Source organism: Bombus pascuorum, chromosome 10 (assembly GCF_905332965.1).
Source record: "Bombus pascuorum chromosome 10, iyBomPasc1.1, whole genome shotgun sequence".
NCBI lineage: Eukaryota > Metazoa > Arthropoda > Insecta > Hymenoptera > Apidae > Bombus > Bombus pascuorum.
This window is the reverse complement of record NC_083497.1, coordinates 8,755,144-8,772,514: the sequence shown is the minus strand read 5'-3', so window position 1 is coordinate 8,772,514 and position 17,371 is coordinate 8,755,144. Positions and strand designations below refer to the sequence as shown.

General features: G+C 43.7%; 1 protein-coding gene across 14 annotated transcripts in view; it reads right to left on the bottom strand.

The window, feature by feature from the left end:
- LOC132911245 (forkhead box protein P1-like) overlaps positions 1-17,371 on the bottom strand; it is a 216,469-nt gene that overhangs the window by 174,617 nt on the left and 24,481 nt on the right. The window contains exon 1 of one of the 14 annotated variants that reach the window (XM_060967748.1): positions 14,711-15,141. The exons of the other annotated variants lie outside the window; for them this stretch is intronic. The gene's annotated coding sequence lies outside the window, so the exon portion shown is untranslated. Of the gene's footprint in view, positions 1-14,710; positions 15,142-17,371 lie in introns of those variants that run through there. 14 annotated transcript variants of the gene reach the window in all.

Sequence of the window (17,371 nt, the reverse complement as noted above, 5' to 3'; positions counted from 1 at the left end):
GAGTCTTTCGTTTCGCATCGTTTCCTCGTCCTTTGATATCGTTAATTAAAATTCTACCTTCGTTAGCCAATCGGAGACGTCACGGCACAGAAAGATGGAATCTTACAAGGCAAACAGACCGATCTTCTGCTCGACGTGCAACACACTCCAACCTCAAACGAAATACGTTCGTTATTGGTTCCCTGTATACGCGGCTCATGTAAGACCAACACCAAAGACGTGTATGTAAGAGCACGTACATACGTATATGTACATATACTATGCATATGGAGTTCCTCGTGCTAAGAATAGGTAACATACAGACGGTCAGATATAGCTAGGACTTTGTGCCTATAAGCGAGCAGGTCATTGGCATTAGGGGTTGGAAGGGTGTGCATTTGCACGACGTGTGTACTCGTATGCGATTTAGTTCCTCCGTGGCCGGTTGCCTTCCGATACCGGTTGCCAGTATCGGCCACGTTTTGTACTCCAATTGGAACACAGTCAGCTTGCCAGATACGCGGAGGGGGTAGGTGAGGGCTGATAAAAATGGGGAAAAAAAGAACGAGCAGAATCCCAGGCAGCGAAAGTTCCCAGGTGATTGGTCGTGGGAAATATCGCGGTTAGGAGGCGACTGATAAAGTGGATCGATGAGTCGATGCGGAACACCGAATATTTGCCGGTATTCGACGGTGTGCGCAAATTTTGCACACAGGTATAAATAGGCAGAACTTTTGCGGCCACATGAATAACGCAGATATATATCGTTCGTACTGTCTGAGAATCGAGAAATCCATGCACATTGCAGAACAATCAATCTATTAGTCGTTCGAGTTGTTGGAAAAACAAATTTAGAACGGTCTTACGATCGATGAAACTCAAATTTGTTACAGATTTCAATAAATACATATAAAAGTATTAAGGTTGACATCGTCGTTTCTATTTCTTTACTCGTTCGACAGGAAGCTAAACTTAACCGATCAATCGGCCCTTCTATATCGTTTTCTATAGATTGATGACGAGAGCAACAGTTAACATCAGGCTAAACTCAGGTTGATATTGGTTTACAGATATCAACTATGTCCAGTTTACGATCGATACAACTGTTCATACGGCATTGGAATTAGAATGGTTTAGAGGGTAAAATTGCACCTGTGTTACGACTGATATTTTATCTCGCTTTTTATTTTACCCTTCTTCCTATCTTTTCCCTCGTATCCACGTACACGAACGTGTGTGTGTTATTCGTCCAACAATTCCGGTGAATTTAATTGTTTGATTATTAACGCTTTCGGGGTATCCCATCGGTGATATAAAGCGCGCGAAATAACGCTAGTAAATTATCAAAAATTGCCGTTGCGGCCGGGGCTACTGCAAAATATAAATTCTCACGCAATTTTGATACCGTCCAGATGAATATTTCGAGAGCCGCATCGATAATAATCAGAATTTTAAAAGGCACAATTAATTGATTGTAACGCGGTGCATCAAAGGTTAATGTTATACGCTAGTTACATACGTATTACCAGCCTGGCAAACGCGAGTAACGCTAGGAATTCATCATTATTGGTACGTAGGTATGTAGAATGCCGTATCGCAGATTAAATACACTGGACGGTGCGTGCGCGTGCGATAAAACCGTGCCATCCACGGTGATATATTATTTTTATTCATTTATATACCGCATAAAATATTACGAACGATCGCGTTACATCATTAAAAATGTACGATTCCTTTGATCCAGTGCATTCCATCCCTCCTTGCTTTTCTTAAAGCCTGTGCAACCAGTACCACCCTTTCACGTGTGTCTTTTTTTCCATTCCCTCGTAGAATCGCGTTTCAAACACAAAAATTTCAATTCGCTCACGACGACGCCGCTGACAACACAGGCCTTTTACAACATAATCATATCCTTTATCATCGATCGTGCCAACCCACCAGCGTCTCGTTACACATCGTGAACGCCGTTCCAATACGAACTGTGAAAAATCTCCTGTAAACTCTCCGATACGCAATTTTCGCAATTTCTCTCGTAGTAGACACGGTATTATAGTTGCTTGTAATGGGGCACAAATAATGAATCCGTGCCGCTTATCATTCGACAGATTTTATCAAAATCTCTGTAAAGCTACCAGAGAGAATCGTGGTCCACCGATGGAGAAGGTTCGCGTAATAACAGTAAAAACGAATGTAGCTCGCGTCAGCGTGATCCGGCCAATACTTAAAGCCTATACATATACACGTGGGCGGTCACCTTCGGCTAAGTGCAAGTCTGAAGATATCGCGCTGAAAGGAAGAGCTCCGAGGAGGAGGGAAAGTGCGAGAGCATAAAATACCGTTCCGACTAGCTGTCCGCGTTATCGAAACACGCAATGCCACGGATTACGAGGAAATATGTGTGCACGGTTCAGATACACGCTCGTACGTCCAAGGAAGCGTCGTATCGATATACGCTGCGAGCCTCGAGCAAGGATAGTCGCAAATTGCTACCGCGAAGGGTAACTGAAAAACCGAGGAAGATCATTTAGAGACGTTAGCTAGGTACGTGGAAGTGGAAATAGATTCGAGTCACCGTAATAGTTTCAACTGTTGACACGAATCAAGAGAATTGGACAAACCGCGTTAGCCGTCTAACGATAATTCTATTTACCAAGAATTAGCGGAAGAACGATCCCGTTAATCGCGAGACGACATCGGGACGAATAAGTCTGAAATATTTAACGCGTCAATAACTCAATCAGAGTCTGTTCTGGTTTATTTCGCACACGGCTGCCCTGTGAAATCAGTCGATATTCGCGGTAAACTCGACTCTCAAGACTCGACTCGCGTCTCGATCTAGCGATTATTAAACGTGGAAACACGTAAGTGCTGGTACTCTCTTGCATTTCCTTCGAGTTGAAATTGCCGAGTGGTTTCATCAAAGGGTTTGCTCGCGTTTAATCGTGTATCAACGCCTAATGACACTGAGCACGCGTAAAGCAAAGACCGAACGGTACGAATAAGTTTCGTTTAAACAGCGTTATCAGGCTTAACACTAGGCGCAGCTACTTTTCCACCCTATTGTAGTCACGTGCGTGCTTTATGCAGTCAGATATTGGTCGCCGCAACACGCTAGAAAATACGGTTCGTTATATCGTCGTGCCGGTGTCCGTTTGCATTCACGTAAGTGCGCATGCAAGTACGAATAAACAATGACCAATACACCGGCTCGGCAAGATCGCGTGTCCCGCGAGACTACGAGAGCTCGCGCGTGAACCCTATTCTCCACATCCCCTGCGCCAGAGTCCAGCAACCGAGAGAAAACCCACCCGGTTATCGATACAACGTTGTATGTCCGTCGACGTTTCACACTCGGCTAACTCTTCTCTCTTTTACTCTGTCCTACTCTCACCTTCTCTACTTCTTCGTTTCTTCTTTGTAAATTCGCCTTCCTCCCCCGTCCCTAGTCAGCCCAAGCCGTACACGCTTTTAACCGCATAGAAAATTATTGCATATTTGATCGCGTAGTTTAACCGGCCGTGCCGTTATCGCGAGTCCGACGCGATACATTTGTAATTACCTTGTTCACGCCGAACAAGTAATATTGGTTATCTCAGCGAGATTGCCGCGCCACGGAAACCATAATCGAACGTTAATTGAATTTTAATTCTACGATAAAGAGAGGACAGACTGGAGCGGTAAAGGGGAGAAAAAAGGAGAAGAAAAGGGAAGAATCAGCTGGTATCGCGATTGAAAGACCGGCTTGAGAAGTTACCGGGTGAATTTCGAGCAGGAAGGTACGATTCTAGTGCTTCCAGTGTTCCTAAGTTTACCGAGGTCGCGGTCTGTCGAACGCGAAACAGGAAACCCCGTCCCTCGAGAGAAGACACCTTCCTCGACATCACAATACGATAGGAAGCGAAGAGTTTCGAGACGTTTCGCAGTTAGTTGCCCTCAGGAGATGAAGGCGTAAGTAGGTAAGAAAGTTATTTCCCGACCGGACACGCTTAACCCTTCCCCGGGGCTCCTTTCCCCCTGGTACAAGGTCTTTGCGTCGCTACCGCGACGCTGTCAGAACTCACCGCCGCACCCTTCGCTACCGTCACACCTCCGTCACGAACTGCTCGCCTGGCGTACCAACCATTCGCGATGCATCATGTTTACAGATACGTGCGACTGAGAACAGGAGTTTTAATCAACGCGAAATAAATTAACAGATTAATGGCTGCGATAAAATGTTTGATTCATTTCTTAGTCAAATGTAATGTTCTAATGAGCGTGAAATAGGGGTTAAAATCTGAAATATTTCATGCTAAACTGAATTATTCATTAACGAACAATTTTAATTTTCGTAATAGTGAAAGCGAGGTAGCAAGCAGGAAATGTTAAATGCGTGGTACCAAACCACAGATTATGAAACACTTCGAGTAACCTTAAATATATATTACGAGATATATGAAATGATAGTAATCTAACGACGAACTGTTTCTTCCTTCTTCGTCCCTTACCACGCCATCCCCATTATGTCCACGGATCAAAAAAGATATTTTGACGTAGATATACATCCTCCATATGTTACACTTTAATATTCTTCCACAATGTATCAACGTATTAAAACATTTTGAAACGATGTTATCGAGAAATAGATTCGAATACAATGATGCAGTAGCAATTCGAGACAACGACGAACAATTTGTACGATGCGTTTGAACGCTGGCCAAGATTTTCATTGCGTTAAGTAACATATATAAATTGTTATTGCGAGATATATCGAGAAAAAAGAGTGTCTATTGAAGCTATGAATTAGACATTCTTATCGCGACAACGCGTAATACCATGACATGGTTGTTTGTAAAGATAGCCAGTCAGAAGACAAGCTCATTGTTCTCGCGAGCATCGCTCCAACGAAACGTCGCAAATCGTCATCGTTACACCGCGGTAAACTACTGCATCCGAGTGTCATTTACTATTGAAGTCAAGCTAGCTAGTACACGCTAAACTTAGCATTCGGTACACACCAGCAGTAGAAAGGAAATGAGTGGCTTGAGTTGCGTTTTATACCCTACGTGAGAGCTATAATGCTGACGTCTGTACTAAAAATAATAAATCAAGAACAGAAGTCTATCTATAGAACGGCAACAATTCCTATCGTCTATAGCATTTCGCGAAACTTGCTGCTACTTCGCGTTACGATCTTACACGAAAGAACGCGTTTCTTCGCGTTACACATCCAAAGTGGGCTATTTCCCTTTACAGTTTTAAACACAGTTGTTGTTACGTGTCTTTGCGACGTGTACTCGGCTTTGGTAGAACGTCGCGTGATGTTCAACGTGTACAACCACGAGAAAAGAATCGCAAGGCCTATATCCGAGTTTGCATCGATAGCGCACGAGTTACGTGGTTAACACGGTGCGTGTACTTTAGAGCCAAACAACGCTTGTGACCAATGTCCAATCTTTTTACGGTATACCTTCATAAATTTCAAACGCGAGTACGTTCGAGGCTCATAAAGGAGAACTTTACGACAGACGTTTGCTATGTCAGTTGCAACAAACCAATGTAAAATACGAAAACGAAGAACTTAGTAATTATCTTTTCTTCGAAATTTCTCTCCTGGCTGTTGGTCTTGGAACAATGTCCATACGTAACTAACAACATGTATACTACCCTTACTCCTATCCACTTATTTTACATATATCTTCGTTCTTAAATATTAAAACACCTGCTTATTTAACACAGAACGCGGTGGTCGATCAGGCTGTTAAGGAAACGATTAATTAGTCAGAATTATATATTGATACAAAATGGAGTTTAGAAATACGCTGAAACGTGTCACGGTTATTTCAAGAGCTACAGGAAAGTACGTAATTAATTATCAATTATACACTGACAGGCGTAATCCTTCGATTCTAAGAATCCACGTAGGCAATTTTCAATGAATCACATATGCAAATCAGAGAGGTCTGTTAAAAATCTTTCCGGGTCATGAGATACATAAAATCAAAGAGCAACTACAAAATACGGTGAAAATCTAATGTCAAGAATTTTTACGCGATTTTTATTATAACATCAAATATATAAACTCATTATGTGTCAACGTTCCAAACGAGATAATAATCCCAAAATTTTTAAATGAATTCCGAACAATTTCTAAAGTTTCGTGCACGGATTTCGTAAATGTCCTACAATTATACTTATAAACGAAGGTGTACAGTAAAGCGAGAAGATGAATCGGACAAACTGATAGCAAGCACGTTAAGTGAAATTAGCAGTGCTAATTATTGCAACTCTATCTTCAATAAGAATTTTCCTTGCGATTTCAACTCGTTGGTCTAAAGTTTGGGAATCTCGGTTATTCCTAAAACTCCTGCAGACTGTTGGCCCGTGACCCAGCCGGTATCGGTTTCTCCCAGAAGGCGCCCCTTGCGAGGGCGCGGAAGCACGTGCGCGTCCTTATCATGCTGCTGCGAAGAGAAAATAAAAAGAGGAGAAAAAGTAAGAGAAAGAGAGGAAAAGGGAAAGAGAACGTCGCTACGAGCCGTACGAGAAGAAGAACGTGAGCTTCAATGACGTAGCTGGAAAAGTGCGCGACGGGGGTTGCCCGACGACATTTTGTAAGATAGAAAGGAAATGCTCGTGAGGCAAGAACAGCGAAGGAGAACATAGGAAAGGGAGGAAGGGAGTATACGGAGAAGAAAGAGGGAAAGGTCGCGGAGTTTAAAGGCTAAACGGCCGGGATGTGCGCCATGCATAACAATTAGCTTGGGAAAATCATGAAAATGTTGCGGACCTCTTTTAACTCCGGGGCACTGGCCCTCAAGTCCCTTTTGCCATTGCCGTTCCTCTTGCCCCCGTTGAGAAACCACCCCCACCGTGCGTTCAACCCCCTCAACGGAAGCACGGCGAGATAACGGAGAGTTACACGCCCTTCCTTTAACCCTTTCCTAAAGGTTCTCGCTTGGAAGACCTTCACAGTGGCTCTCAAACTCTTTTCTTCGGTCCTAACCAATCGCAATTAACCAACCTATCACGATAACGTGATAACAACTTTTTCGAAAATGTAACACGATTTTGTAAACAAACAAGCAAATACTGCAAAGTCGCAATTTTCTAAATTACGTATGTAAGGTTATTTGCAAGAGTACCACGCGGACAGTGCTAACGATAGTAAAAAGTAAAATAAAAATGACGTCGTCAAGAAAGTTGAAGAAAAAAAACTATTCGATATCCCCATTTGACGAGACGAGTTTAATTAACTCGTCTAGAAGAACTCGAGAGGAAATAATCAAGTATAATAAGGAGGATAAGAAAAGTTTGAGTCCCTGCAGAGGAACTTAAACGGGTGTATATACGACAGACGTAAGCCGGAAATAAACGTTCCAAGCAAGGCGGCAAGAGGCAGGGTTGATATCGTGTCATCTGAAGGAGCGGGAACCATCAGGGATGCACGCACGTACGGCCATATTAGGACTGGAATAATATATGAGATTCCTTCCAGGCAAGGTGCTGCTTAACGTGATTTACGTAATCTTACAATACGGCGCACCGTGCCGGGTTAGATCGGCCACATATTATATATTACTCGATCCCAAGGAACACCTACCACCTTTCAAACGTACTACGACCAATATACACCCGGCGCTCACTGGGCAATTGACCTATCGGGTGATAATTTATAGAAGCTATTTGCGCGTGAGATTGTAAATAGAATTTTCAAAGGGAATCACGATCGTTTCAACGTGCATTTCAACTAGCAGAAACGCTTTATGGTTTATGTACGAGAACAATGAGAAAAAATGGCTTGTATAATCATCGTTGATGCCAGACGTATCAAGATGGAGCGAATGTAAATTATTATCGTACCATTTAAAATTGATTTCAGCTTTAAACGCGCTCGTAAATGGACGTCGAGAGGGCTTGCGTAAAAAAACCACCGATCAATAATGAACTCATTTGGATATCGTGCGTAAATAATATCAAGCAGAGGTGCCGGTATCTGAAATAATTGCATGTCGACGATCATTCACGTTTTATTACATCGAACGCATTTTCGACAGCCAGATGGAACATTGTCCCGCGTAAAAATCTCGGTCGTGGCGATCTTGAAGCTTCGAAGCGTCGTACGTTAGATCTAAGGCACGTTGGGCGGAGTATATGCATAATTCGACACGATACTAACCGCGAATAGGCCGTATCTACGAACACCCACTTAATTCCGTAGCCTAAACAGGAAATCCTCCTTTCAGGTAATTGCATGACTCAGTTAAATCTGCGAACGGCTGAAGCCCGTTCAATTAATCAATTACCGCCAAGACAGCCTCGATTGTCACCGAGAACTCGCTACCGTGGAATTATCGCCACAAGAACATAACACGCAAAACTAAAACGACCTATATGACAAATACATAATTCCTTTTTCTAAGAAAACTTACGACCACATCGAAAGTGGCGTTTTATTCATAAGTATCGCCAGTTTGTCGCGAAGATATTTCATCGCGGCCACGATTGTTACGCTTCGAGCACGTGCAATATACGTAAATATACGCGTGTCGTGTGCACGTTCGTACACGCGAAACCTGAACGCGTATGTGTAAGTCGATAAGACAGCGTGCATGTACATAAAGCACGTGCGTGTAATTTCCGAGTCAGTATCTCAGTGGGCGACTGCACATTAAGCTCTCTTCATATCGAACCATGTGCCCTTCATCGAGACGTACGGACCTTAAATTTACGTTTTAAGATGTTAACTTCTCGTGTAATGACACTTTACTGGGTAATATGTTGATTATTTATGCGGTAGAAGCTGTTTGTCGGGTGAGTCAGTAGACGTCAGGATATTTGGTATGAGAGATCCCTTAGTTCCTGCAGAAGAAAACACGTCAAGCCGGTTCTCGGGACCAAGAAAACGGAATTAAACTGCATTCTGCATTGTTCTAAAACGACGGCGTCGCGACCGACCTTGATACCAGAAAGACACGGCTCGTACTAAGTGGAATTAAAACGAATTTCTTTCTCTAAAGTCACCGGCTGCTTCGATTTTAAAATGTATTCGCATAATAGTGCATCATCGAAGATCGTATTATACGCGAGATAAGATAGTTCACGATACTGGGATTAGTTTCTAAACGTTTGACTGGAAACTGTTCTTGGATTAATACGAATTAATCGCACGCGTTAGTCAAAAGGTCGTCCCCCCTCCCCTCCCTTCTGTAACAAACTTCTAGCCTTTTTGATTTACGACCATACGCCTGCTCAAACTCGCTTGTATATCGTAACCGACACGTTGTACAACCATAAATCCCTTTACACCTAAATAACTACTATCCGTGTAGATAATTTAAGTGCACGTCATTATGACAAATCGATTACACGCTCTCCGCACAAATAATCGGAATACAAATGACACCGCGAATATTTTGCCGTAGCGTTACACACGCGCCAACGTGCACACAGTGAAAACCGACTTTCCTATTTATCAAACCGTGAATTTTCATCGTATGCAATTGGCCTTGACAATGAGACGACGCCGGAGGAACGATCAATTATCGATCTCTTTCGATGTGTCTCGACTCGCCGAGCTAACCGAGGTAATTGCTTTTAAAATAGCTTTCGAAGGATCTCTCTATTGTCAGGCAACGCGGAAACGTTACAGGGAATTTTTTACAATTTTCACGAAGGAGACGCGAAGTGGGGGGAAAGCGAGCTCGATGAATAACACCGTTACAGAAAATCGAGCGACGGTGTTGTAACAAGGAATACAAATGATCTAATTTACAATGGATCCCGACGGGTTTGAAACTTTTTATTTCGCAATCCACACCGCGAAAACTAATCTAGCCGATGTAATAGATCAACGCTCGATATCTAAAGTACGATGACGTGAGTACCGGTGTTGGTATTCCACTTGGGAATACCTCTGATCAATCAATAAACATGTGAAATAATCAAGTGATCGCGATCGACCGCCTATCGTGACTCTCTGTTAATTTCTTGCACTACCAAAAAGCAAGAAAAGAAGAAAAGGAGGAGGATGTAAAAGGTAAAGCAATTTATCACGCTGTAATCGCAATTTCAAACAAGCGTGAAGAAGTGTGGCGTATCGATTAAAAAATAAAGCAACGGGGGTCGAATCGTGCCTTTAACACTTATTTAAGCTTATTCTCGTTTCAAGAGGATAAGGCGCGAACGTAACACGCGAACGGGTGACTTAAATTTTTCGGGGTCTCCGGGCACGTGTCACCGCGTTCTTCTTCTAAAGCGGCAAGGTAAACTCATTGTTTGTGCGCGCACTCACAAACGACATTATAAAGCGCGCGTGTAAGGCTATCCCGGTGGCTCTATTCAAGAAGGTATTATGAAACTCCCTCGGAAAACGTACTCTCCGCTTTGTTTCACCTTTTATTTTGTTCTGCTTTAACCGGATGGGAGGAATGAAATCCGTGTACGCGTATATATCTGTACGCGTCGCGTGGCCGCCCTACTGCTGCATTTAAATGCACCAACACCAACTTTTAAACCGTGAACACGTGTACGCACGGGCAACCAGAACATTTACAAGTTACAATGTCGAATCGTCTCACGTCACTTTCGCTTTCTTTTTTGTCAGGCGTACAAAAGTTGGCTACGGAAAAGAGGCAGAGAGAACAACGACTCGAAAGAAAAATTTCAGCCTCGCGTTAATTCCCCGATGGTCGCGGCGTGTTCTAAACAACACGTACACACAGAGAGGCACGCGTATATCCGAAACCCGTGGTCGTCGTCGTCGACGTCGTCAACGACGACGACGACGCTTAAAGCCTGCTTTTGTGCTTTGATATTCAGCCGAGCCGGTGTAAACGAAACCTCCAAGGCGCCATTCATGCCGCTTTTTTTCAATTCCGAGTGTACCGGTTTAAAAATGCTGCACTACGGTGTATGTATACAGTGGTCGCGCGCATCTGGTGACTCGCAAATGCCGCGATACGAAAATGTTTCGTTCAAGCGGTAATGCACCAACGAAGGATAAACAGGCATCGCGTTTGTAAAACGCGCGCGAGCCGACTTTCTTCGCAGCGCGGTGTGGTGTGGCGCGTGCAATTAGGTCGGAGAATGAGTAATGCTGCTACTCTAATCTCGACAATGGGCGAACATTGAGAAAGTAACGGACCACAGGAGGCTCGTGCATTTCTTAGGCCGTGTAAGAACCACGGGAAAACTATCGTAAACAACCGTTGTTCCACGTCAGGATGAAAAATGATCGTGAAACGATCCGTCTTCGAATGACTACTCGGAAACAATGTATATGTATGCAAATGAAGAGGAAGAAGACGTACCGTACCGGTGACGTCTGAAACGAATTTGTAGATCGTGGAATCGCGGAAAAAATGAAAACGTGGAACGTGTCATTAATGAATAAGGGAAGTAGAAATTCATTAACTTCCCACCAAACGCAGCGATTTCGAGAGCGTCACGTTTATTCCAAAGTGTTAGAGCGACACGGGAACAAACGATTAGTCTTCATTGAAAACAAAAGAGAAAGGAAACGATCAAATGTGTGCGAACTACACGCGGATCGACGTCACAGGCCGTGATTGTGGTTATTTATATAACAGAACTCTGTAAATCTCGCGTTTTAAACGACTCTGGCTCGCGCGCTAGGCAGCTTTATCGAGAAGCATGATTTTATTTATAGGAAACCGATAATGACCATACGAATGCAATGTGTCTGTTCCAAGTCATAGAACTGTTCGCATCCACTTCGGTGGGGATAAGCAAGAAATTTTAACGACCGCCGTTTTTTCTTTCGATAAAAACCGGCCAATAAATATTAACGACTACACCGATTAAAACAGTTCGATTGAAATTATGGTAAGAAGATACCAGAAAACAATTTTCTAAACGATCGGAAATGCCTGGTCTCACCGTGTTACGTTCGCGTTTTCTAAGATGAATCGAAATTCTCACGAAAGATACCATCGACTTAAGGCGTTGTACTTACTAATATCGTGAACGATCCGATGATCGAAGGTCAGAGGGATTAATGCGAGGTGCGAAGAAGACCTTGTCCCACGTAGAACAAAAGTTCGGTTCTACGATTTTCTAGGCTGGTCGGTATCGTGACGCACAATGTCTCTGCTTGTCACGGGAACACAGGGGCTTTAATAACAACGCATTGTTAACAATAGCTTGACAATAGTTTCTTTTGATAATACGAACCGTTCGGTGCGAGTCGTTAGGCTTGTGTACGCGCGGTGTCCATTATCATGGCAGTTCAATGAAATCTTTAAACGAACCACTCTTTATTTCGCTTGTATCAGTTGTTTGCTCGACGCTGTTTACGCCGCGTTACGACCGCAAATTGCTTTTGTGCTGTTCGATGCCTGTGTTCGATCAGCGTGTGTATTACTTTTTTTTGTTTCCCTCTTTTTATTTCGCTCCTCTTTTTTATTCTCGTTTCTTTCGTCACTTTCCGGTTCCCCCCAGTCGGTGACACCTTGCTACCGAAAAATCGTGTCGGAGCGGAAATAACACTAGTATGGCGTATCGTTCGTTTCGTAAACACTGACTAACGAACGAGGTACACACGAGGTCGCTAATCGGTGGACGTAAACTCATTAAGCGGATGTAGCAATACCAGTAATATATTTTTCCTCTTAGAAAATTACTTTTTTTTTCGTTTTCGCCGCTGTTTAGCTATTATAAAGCAATCAACGCGACAGCCTAGCCCGAGCGCGTCTCTTTCTATGTACGAGCGTTCGTCCTTTCTTGGGGCCGCTATTTATACATTATAACCGCAAATGCGATAGAAACCCGCGTTTCTTGTCGGCCTGAGTCTGAGTTCTATAAATTTCCAGACAGCGAAAAAAAAAGAGGAATTAATCTTCTAAGAAACGTATAACGATACACACGGTTCAAACGGCAGAGAAAGAAATTATCTGTGAACGGTATTAATCATTTCAATATTAAATAACGTTTTTTATTCTTCAATATGATGCGCATCATTAATCGCGAAAGGAAGAAACATAGAAAGACTTCTTTTTTCATTCGAGAAAATAACGACCGTGCCGTACATACGATGAAACCTCACGGTTTTCCCCGTTATTCGGTCCACCTTGCAAGTCAGCGCACAGCGCGGCTATAAATAACCAACTGTTTACTCGCTTTTGCCCTCAAACACTTTTTAATGTTTCTTATTCCACACGGAGGTCTAAAGACTCGACTGACTGGCGGCAAACGCCACGTCCATATCCGAGTGGAAAAGTGTAACCTGCCTCGAATACGAGAGGAGAACATGAATGAACAGAATCGTAAAGGAAAGCTTTATCGAGTGCCGAGGAAAAAGATTGCCGATTCAAAGTATCGATAAATAAACGACGATTTAGTAGCGATCGTTACCTCGATGTTTTCCACCTTCTCGAAACTCGGCAACGTTATTCCACGAACATACGTGTCAAGAAACCATGGTAGAACTTACCGAACCAAGATTTACTTCTTATCTGTGGCTGTAAAACCATTACAACCCGACACGCTTAATGGAAACTCGCTTCGAGAAATTTAACTTCCGGTTAGCAGAGGCGATTATCTCTGCCGTTTCATGGGCATTCTTTTGCTAGAAATAACATTTGTAATGAAGACACACATTGTTCGCTGTAATTACAAGATCACCTGGACGCGATAGCGACCGTTTCGAATCATACAACGATGATTCCGCTTTCTTTTCCGATACCATTATAATAAACTTAAGTTCGAAGCGAAATATGACTTCACCGTGACGTATTCGCGAAGTGAAAGGAAGTATACATAGTTGTTGGAAGATCATCCTTCAATGACATCGACGACTTGAATTTCGTCGAATTATTCTTTGACAGGAGCCATTAAATCGCTCGGATTCGATCAACGAGACCGAACCGACGAACGAACCAATTAAGTATATTTTCATGGAACGTCCTCGGACAAAAACGGCCGGCGATGATGAATTAAATGGGCGAGACAAAATCGATATTTTAACTCGTAACGAGTAACTTTTTGCACGAAATAATTGGCAGGTCGGTCACGCGAGTGACTTCATCGCTGTACAAGTTATTCAAGGTATGCTAAACAAGTGAAACACACGATAAACTTAGGTATTGTACACAATATCGTAACGTCACGATTTATCCTTGAACTTTGCTTCGATTCGGTCGGAGACGCGATCCTCTAATTGTTCCGTGGCAACATGGAAACACAACAATTAGAGAAACGCTATTAAATCGAATTGTTTAGGACACGGGCGAACGTCTAAAAACTCGTGAAAACGGAATTAACTTGTTCATATCGCAACAACTTGGAATTAGGCTGTCAACGTCTCGGAGATCGATCGATATTATTATTCGATATCGTGTGCAGCGTGTACACGTGGTCGCGCACGCGTTCCACGTGTAGCGGCAGTCCAGGTTTAAAGTGTCGACCAGACGAAACGCAAACGAATAGGAACAAGGACTCGTTGAATAACATCGAATCGACATTAAATAAGGAGAACCAAGGCAATCTTATAGGCGAAATACGTGTGTATGTAACCTATATGCGGTTGATGTTCACATCCATTAAAAAACCATTACGATAGTCGTGCTATTTCCGCATAGCATTTCTTTAAACCCAGTCAACGGTAAACAGTTATTTTCCTAAAGCTAGCGAGTGGCGCGTATGGTCGTTCTCGTGCAACAATTAGACATTTACACACGGCAACGCGTCGCATAAATCTCAATAAAACGCACGATAACGATTGCTTACTCACGTGGTAGCGAACCGCTGCAAGAAACTAATGATTCACGCGAGACCCCAGAGCACCTCCTCTTCAGTGTACACGGATGTTAACAGCAATCTCCATCGTCTCATCGGTGTATCATTAAGGTGTACACCTGTTGACGATCCACGGAGGAATGTTGTCTCTCTCTCTCTCTCTCTCCTTCCCTACCCTACTATATCGAGTTTCGACGATGCCTCGATTTTCACGTGCACGAACGAACATTAATCGATTTTCCGGTAACACGGTACGCGGTAGAACCTTGCATCATCGTGAGGAAACTACCTAACATTCCGCTTATCGAGGCAAACGCGGGAGCGAAACGTCGTTTGATCCTCGGGACGAAGAACAAAAACTATCAACACGACACTAACAGTCCACTGAACTACGAACAAGGATGAACGCGACGCGAGTAAACAAAGCGTACCAAACCTTTGTAGTCTCCGCAAAACTTCGTTTCCACAATTAATCGATCCTTAATGAATATTATTAGTATCTAGCGCAACAAACGTTTCACTTTATACCGTCTCACATCTAATGGTATTCAAGAGTATTAGCAATAAAAAGCTTGGTTTTTATCGGTGGCACGAGTCACATTCTTACGAATCAGTATCACGATCGCATCGCGATCACACGTCGTACGTCAAATCCAGGTGGAGGGAAAATCACGTGCACTGAACGACAGACCGGCAGAGCAGACGGTTCTCCAAAAACATGATTCCAACCTTGAATCACACGGCCGGAAAATGGAAACAAATTAGTTTCTCGATCGATCGTCGCGTTTTCAGCCGTTATCGGCCGCGCGTTATCCGTACAACTGAAACGCGACGCAACCGCGATCGATGCTTCACTTTACTCGGCTGGAACACGCCGGTACCCACGTCGACGGACGCCGCCACGAGATTCGATAAATCCGACACACGCCGGAGAGCTAACACGCGGGACCGGAGTAGAACAGACGGACCGACGGACGGAAACGAAGCACACACGAATGCCAGCCAAAGAGAACGCACGAGCGAACGAACGTACGAACAGGCGAGAGCCTGGCTGCCTCGTTCGGTGAACAGCCCGCGGCCCCCACGTTGTTTGTCTCGCGAGTGGCCTGTTTACATGTTGACTCTCTGTTTACGCGTTTTGTATCCCCCCTCTGTTCCCGCCACCACCTAGCAGCCGCCGCCGAACCACCACCCACCACCCGCCGCCGTTGCCGCCGTCTTCCCGCCACTGTCCTCCCGCCGTTCCGCTCTAACCCGTGCGTCACCTATCGCGTCGTTTATCCTTTTCTGTGTTAGGCCGAGTCGAGGGCCGACGAGCGAACGAGTCGAGCACGGCTACGCCGAATAAAGCCGAGTTTACACTGACCGGCTATAACCGAGTACGAACGACCGCTACGAGTCGCTCTTTCGATTCGGCTTCGTGATCGTTCGTGACGCGTCGACGGGCTACCGAACCTCTCACGAGCTTCCCTGTCATTTTCGATGTCGCCACGCTTCCTCTCGACAAGCCGAGCTACAGGTTGCGAGATCTTGAAACTCGAGAAGAGTGGTTGTATTTTCGATTGTTGAAAAATTGAATGGGTCGAGCGCTATATTTTGAGTGAAGGCAGTTTCATTGCGAAATTAAACTATTGCTTCGTCTTGTTAAGAAAAGAATGTTGCGTACTAGCTCGGATAGATTAAACTTGTTCCATTGTTCCATGGAATATCGAATGAAACGTAGGTACTACAGTACAATGGAATTTATATGATGAACAAATATTTTTAATAGGAAAATAAAACTCGCCACTTTTAACGATATCTTCATCAGGTTTCAAAGTCACGGAGTTCTTCGAGGCCTCCTTTTGACAAAGTACGTCAGATATGCCATTTTAATACGTAAGGTTCTACAAATTGCTCTAACTACCTATGTCCATAGACCGATCGATTCGACGTTATACATAAGTTCCAGTCACTTTTGTATCTTCTTAACATCACGCCGAGTGTTCCAAATAGATACTGACCATGAAAATTCAAGCCTGTAGGAGACTTTTGATCAACTATAAATTTCTTAGTTGTAGATCTGTAGATAATTCTCTTAGATGATCGCAAGCGGTTCAGTGGAGCAGATGAAACGGAAATTATTATCGAATACACCCTTTAAAGTAGGTAGCAGCACCCAGTCAAAGAAACATCCTGTAGATAATAGAAGTAGTTTGTGTCTGTTGTTATCAGACAGTCGCGTGAATACATGTATGCGATTAGCGAGTGCAAAAATTACACGCAGACGACTCACGTATCGAAGAAGCAGCGCGCGCCATTATCGTCTTAATGATGCGGTTTTATCCGTTATTTATCGTTTCTATACCTAATACAAGGAGGCTCGTGATATTAATAGCCGCCGAGGCAAGAACACGCCGGGGACGATCGTCGCGACTTCGTTTTCACGGATATCATGGGCTAATTGAAATTACACGGCACGTGCTTATTAAATCGGCGTTCAGGCGATTTCACCGAAGCACGCGTTTAATTAGATTTTCTTTCGGTTCGTTCTCCTGGCTTTAATCTCTCTGAACATTCTCCGATCTTTTCCTCGATTCTTGAAATATTACCGGGACTTTGAAACGTCGTTAAGTTGTTTCGCGATTAGATCATCGTAAAGTTCTTGCAACATGGT